The sequence below is a fragment of the Nicotiana tabacum genome, chromosome 23, assembly GCF_000715075.1.
Source record: "Nicotiana tabacum cultivar K326 chromosome 23, ASM71507v2, whole genome shotgun sequence".
NCBI lineage: Eukaryota > Viridiplantae > Streptophyta > Magnoliopsida > Solanales > Solanaceae > Nicotiana > Nicotiana tabacum.
The window spans coordinates 54748447-54755415 of NC_134102.1; positions in this window are offsets into that span (position 1 = coordinate 54748447).

Genomic DNA, 6969 nt, shown 5'->3' on the forward strand with positions numbered 1-6969 from the left:
TCAAGATACACAAAGTTGCATTACACTCTTAACAGTAACTAGCACAAGGAATCTATGCCACAAACTTACGAGGACGAAAAGAAGTTGAGCACTTGTGAGATTATTATCATTCCCACAGATTAACCTATGCCAATATTTGATCCTATGTGAGAGGACTAGAGATACAACGAGTTTGTCTTTCAATTCAATATGCTCATCATAAGGCTGCTTAACTTTCAATCTCACACAAGTAGAATCATGTAGCTAGGACATCTTAATGTTGGGATGAAATCATGTATTAGTTAGAGAGAATGAACACTTTGCCGTAAGCTAGACATGTTTTTGCCATAACAACTCTCAAGTTGCCATATCAGGCCAATTCACAGGCAACCACAATACTGGGAACAAGGTGAGTTACTCACTAAGGCATGATCTAGGTGGACATGATAGTTATATTGAGATGGGTAAACAACAAGATCTCTGTGTGATGAATTTGTGATAGATCTCAAGTTGCTCATAAACTTTATGCTGATAAGTGGCCCCTTTCAATTGGCATGTACGCACATGATAGGTGCTAAGATATACTCTCATGTTACTAGACAATGAAAAGGATTCATGATACTATTCATAAAGGAGTAGAATAATTGTTCCAACCATAGAAGTCACATATACCGGAGAGGAAAACAGTGACTCAAGAAGGATCTCAACACTAGGCTGCTTTCCATTGGATATGATACCGCATATGTAAATATTATGGTGATGCATGTATAGGCACAAATGAGCAGATGTTATCCATTTGAATCAAAAGGGTCTATACAAAATTCATCAGGTATTGTCCCTTGTTGAGAATTTAGGGAAGCAGTGGGAAGTATTAACCTAGGGTTATAACGTAATTCAACGAACCCATTATAGAACTCAATTTCTCAAGAGGTTGTAAATATAAGGAATTATGATAAAGAGGCTCTACGAATACTGTGTCTCGTTCTAAGAGTAGATACAGAGAACGACTCATAAAGTTGTTTCGGTTCTATCCTAACTTCCATAGTAACATAAGAAGTGACATATGACAAAGTGGAACTGGGATCAATAAAAGCATACACATCATGAGATTGGACAGTCAATATACTTGTAACCACATCTGGAGAAGCCTCAAACTTTTGATGTATCCTCATAGCATAAAACCGGCTGGGCCCTCCCGAGCTCTGAATACCACCCCTAGCTGTTCCACGCCCAGCAGGCATTATAGTGCCTCTAGCTGGGGGAGGCGTTGTGGAAGTAGTAGCTACAGAACTGGCTGGCTGTGCCATACCCTTGCACATGCTCTGGAGAGACAAATAACAATCTCTTTGAAAGTGGCCCATCATACCACACTTGTAGCATACCTTTGTACCATAGTGACACACTCCTGATGGCATCTCCTACACTTCACACAACGGGGATGAGGTCAGCTGAACTGACTCGTCTCACTGACTTGATATTTGCCCTTTTTGCATACATCATAAGCATACCCCTTATCCTTCCTCCAAGCTTCCAATGAGGGATTAACAATTCCAGCACCGGATTGTTGTGTAGGCCTTTGGAATTGCCCAAAGATACCACCTCTAACGCGTTGCTGAGCATACTTACAACACGACGCCAAATGTTCCTTCCCGCATGACGTACATAACTGGATGGGTGTACCCAACCTAGGGCATTTGTTCTTCTTGTACCCCCTCTTTCCACAGCCATAACATATTTCAAGAGTCATCCAACATGTTCCCAAGTGTCACTTCTTGCAAATCACACAATGTGGTTCATTAGCACCAACAACCCTCTTTCGTTTCTTAGATTCTCTCACCACACGATCCGGTGGTGCGGTGACAGTGGTAGGAATAAGGACACTTCCCTTAGCAACAAGTTCTTCCAACCCCTCCACGGCTCGACGCATTCTCCCAACGAACTCTTGTGCAATCTCCCCCAGATTCAATGGAGCGGTCATTCCTTCCTCATTGTTTTGAACTCGTGCATTACTCATCTGAAAAATATCATGAGACATAATGAGGAAATTAGCTTCCTATCTTGAGCTCTATCGCAATATTCTGGAGTATCAAAGAAGTATGAAATTCCTAAATGTCCAAGTAGCCTCCTCATTATAGATGTGGTCGACAACACACTAATAAGAAGGACTCTACTAGACACGGCTCCGAGACATCCTAGGACACTTTAAAACCTTAGGCTCTGATACCAAGTTTGTCACGCCCTAAACTCAGGGAGCGCGACCGGCGCTCAACCGAGAGAACCCGGCCGAGCAAGCCTATTAGACTTCCTTCTACCCAAACTCATCCATGAATAAAGAGGAGATGTACTCCATTAATCAATCACTGAAAAGATTTTATTAACAACTTCATTTTCATTCCCATTAGTAGCTTCATTCATAATTTCCAAAATATTACGAGTTTATAGAATTAATGAAAAACATAATTTCTAAGTACCAACATTTCTAGTTCAATTCCCAATATCAACCATAACCCACAACCTGTCTACGGAGCCTCTAAGTACAGTAGAAGAGTAATATGGAAATGTCGGCAACAAGGCCCCGGCTATACCTCAAAACACAGTACATGAGAAACAAAAGATACATGACCTCGAAATGAAGTGGGGCTCACCAAATCAGATGAAAAGAGTGTACTGCTATCACCGATCAATGCCGCCTGCTGAAGAACCACCTGCATCCATTAAAGATGCAGCGCCCCCGACAAAAGGGACGTTAGTACTGTCGAATAGCACTAGTATGTATAGCTAAAAATCCTCTTTCAAAATAGAATGCCCATATAAGAAAAGGCAACACATAGAAACATCAAGTCATAATCAACAATATCCAAACGTCCAGTTAAAACAAAATATTTTTCAAAATACGAACTTCATATATAATTTTGGTTGGGGGATCATTAGCACCGATATACCACCATCTTTGTTAGCACGGAGTCCGATCACGCCCGATCGGCTAGGCCACCTCCCCACGAACAATGTGGTTTCACATGTGATGCGAAAGAAAGTTGTTACCAAGAGTAGTACCACCATATGCGCAATATGGCGTCTGATCTCCACCCGATCAGCTAGGCTACCTTCCCACATATGTCGTGCGGGTTGACTTTTCCAATTCACAAAGGTTCCAGTTTCATCCCAATTAAGGGGAATATATCACAATCCACCCCTACACCGGCACGTGTAATTTTAGGTGTGGGCCTTATGACCCAACCTTCCTCGGTATTGCTAATGATGCTCCCAAAAATAGTTTTGATTTGATTTGCAAACAGAAATATCATAAATACAATTGTACTCACCTCAACATCTTTCCCATTGTATGAATTCTTATTAGTATTTTCGGTCATTCACAATGACAATATTTCCTTGGCTCATTAGGCCATTCACAAGATTCTTTATTCCTGGCACGATGGCCGTATTTCATATTCCACACTTTCACCTCTTTCAATTTCAGATATCACCATCAAGTATCAACATATAGGATATTTTAGAAATCATATACTTCAAATCCTTTTGAAATGGAAACTTCAAACACAAATGGTTTCTTCCCAAATAATGAAGCATACCAACCAACAATAGAAACACACATAAAAAATCATAAACAGTCAATACACCATTTACTCTTGCAATACTCTCCCCCATAAATGACAATGTACAATTTCAACACATGAGTATATAGAACTCGAATCACACTGGATAGATTTATAAATCAAAGCATTAGTTAAAGCAGCCACTAATGGGCATGAATTTAGTACAAAAGCTTTTAGACAATTCTATCTTTCATTGAAACACGACTCAAAGCCATAACCTTTTAATACGTAACCCACAATTTGAAACTTATAGAAACATTATGGAATTCAATTCCAAGAGAGAAAGTTTAGCCAACATACCTCAATCGCGCTTCTTTAGACTCTACAATTATCCGGAACCACTAGAAACCTCAATCTATTTTAGCAATATACAAATTGAACCCAAAATTAGGAAAACGTTCATGGTTCTAGTTCACTTTTTATTTTTCCCACACTCTATATCACATGCATGCAAGATGAACCACCCTCATACCCATGAAGTATCACACTAATACACCCATTATAGCTATGTTTGAAATTAAGAGCTGGGGTGATGAAGCCTTACCTTTTAGGGTGAAGAATTTTGGTGCTCTACTTGAATATTTCCAATGCTTTGAGTAATGGTTGGAGATCAATTGATGAAAATTAGGCCCTACCTCTAGAACCCTCTCTCTCTCACACTAGAAATATCAAAAATGAGCTTCAAAATAGACTAAAGGGGTGTTTTAATGGAATAAGGGTCGGGTTTTAAATTAAGAAAATGGGTTCCCCGACACAGGTCTGCGGTCGCATATGCGACCGCATATTGGTTATGCGGTCCGCAAAGTGATCGCCTATATGACCCTCAGGGGCCTGAACTTTCGGCCCAGGTATGCGACCAGTATGCGGTCCGCATACTCGTTCTGAGGTCGCATAATGCACCGCAGAACTCCCTCCGCAAAAACCCAAGAGGGATTATGCGACCGATATGCGATCCGCATATCGATTATGCGGTCGCATAATCGACCGCAAAACGGTCCTCAAGTTGGCCAAACTTACTGCTTCACTCTGCGGCCATTATGCGGTCCGCAAAGTGATTATGCGGCCGCATAATGGGCCGCATAAACGCGCTTTTCCGCCAAAAATTTTTCTTTACTTTTCGGTGCATTGTTCAAACACGTAAGCCTACTCCGGCACCATAAAACCTTGAATTCCTTTGCAAAAATTACGAGGCTTTACACTGAAATACTTCAAATTTTTTCGGGGTGTTACAGTTCATTAGTCATGTCCAAAAGTATACAAGGTTATTTTTCGTAGATGGTTTCAAGATTGTACATGGATTTTGCATGTGGAAAACATCTAAACAAATATATGGATTGTGGGGAAATATATTGGCACCCACACTTGTGATATGGACACATTTAGTGGGAATCATTTTAATTTGAATGTTGATTTGATTTCTCTTGTCTTTATTACACACATTGAATCATCTATAAGGTACAAGATTAAAGAGTGTATAACATCTGTTCACCAGGTATATGGATGCACCATTACCAAAAGAAAGGCATTTCTCGTGCTTAAACGTGCGTTTGAGATTGTTTATGGTAACTGGGATAAGTCCTTTGCCGCTCTACCCAGTTACATGGTTGCATTGCAACACTTTAACCCTGGGACTGTTGTTGAATGGAAGCTTGAGCGGAGTTCGGGAATACAAGAATTGATAGTCAGATATGTGTTATGGGCATTTAAACTAGCCATTGATAGTTTAATGCATTGTCGGCCGGTATCCATAGAAGGCACTCATGTCTATGGAAAGTATGATATTAAGTTATTGATCGATATTGCAGTAGATGCTAATGGAAGCATATTTCCCCTAGCATTTGCTATTTTTGCCAATGAAAGCCAAGATACTTGGACATTATTTTTGAACCACTTGAAGGAGCACGTTGTCAGACAGCGTTCAAGTATTTGTCTAATATTTGATCGGCATGGTTCTATTTTATGTTCTGTACATAATCTGCGTGCATGGCAGGAACCGTATGCCTACCACTGTTACTGTTAGTGGTAGAAGATGGGAAATTTTAACTACAAACGTATCAGAGTGTTTCAACGGGTTTGTTGAAGTCTGCACATGGATTGCCTGTCACAGCCATGGTGTGGATGCCATTCAAGCAGATGGCAGAGAGGTTTGTTGAAAGATCTAGAGGTGCATCTTCATTGATGAAATGGGGTGTTGAATTTATGCCACAACCAATAAAACGATTTGAGAAATATAGGAAGCGACCACAGTGGAATACATTTTTGCAGTATTGCAGCGAGCGAAATATTTTTGAAGTTCGCACTGGTCTGCATCAAAATTGCGGTAATAATACCCATACCATCAATGAATCTAGAAGATTATGTTCGGGTGGGAAATGGTCGATCTATCACTTGGCATGCTCACATGCCATGAAGTGCTTTAAACATACAAGTTTTGCGGCGACGAGGTACATTGATAAAGAATATGGTGTTGCTGCATATGTAAACACCTATAGTGGACACCTCCAACCAGTGGGTGCTGAGCATTATTGGCTGCCGGAATAATTTAAAATGGTGTGTAATAAGGATTATGTGCGTCAACGGCAAGTACAAAAAAAGAACGCGAATACGGAACCAAATGGATGTTGGTGATACCAATTATGCATGTAAATATGTCATATGTTCCCAAACAGGACACGATTGCCGTAAATGTCCTTCAACTGGTTTGGGAAGCGGTGGCAATTCAGCTCTAGGTGACAGTTAATCCAATGTGCCCAATTATTAAGGATAAACTTAATGTTTTGTTGTAGTATTTTTGTTGTACTAAATGTTTGTAAAGGTTCAGTTTGCAATATTTCTAAAATAAAATTATGTTTCCAATAGGGTTAAATCTAATTGACATTTAGCATTGAAGATTTAATAAAACAATTTAAAATATTCACCAAGAAATAAATAATAATTTTTATTCTTCATTATCATCACTATCTTGCACTATTTCATTGTCAGTGTCTTCATCTTCTTCGTCAACATCTTGTATACATTCGTCCGGACCAAAGGCATCGCAATCTAGGCCCCAGTTGACACACATTTCTCGTATTTTTTCGTTATCATCAATAAGACCACTTGCTTGATTTCTATAACAATATGGGACTCATACGTCCCATGTCTGCGGTACAAACTTAGGTGGTCCCTCCCACTTGATAACTGTTAGAAAAACAGGATAATCAATGTCTCTATGTAATTTTTCATTTTCTAATAAATTCTAATACTGATCCTCCATTCCTTGCAGGTAGTTAAGATCACTCAGTGCATGATGAACGGCTAATGCCTTTTCAATCTCTAAAATCTCCTTCATCAAATGCCGAATCACTTATGGTTTATCTTTGTGTGTGTTTGTTTG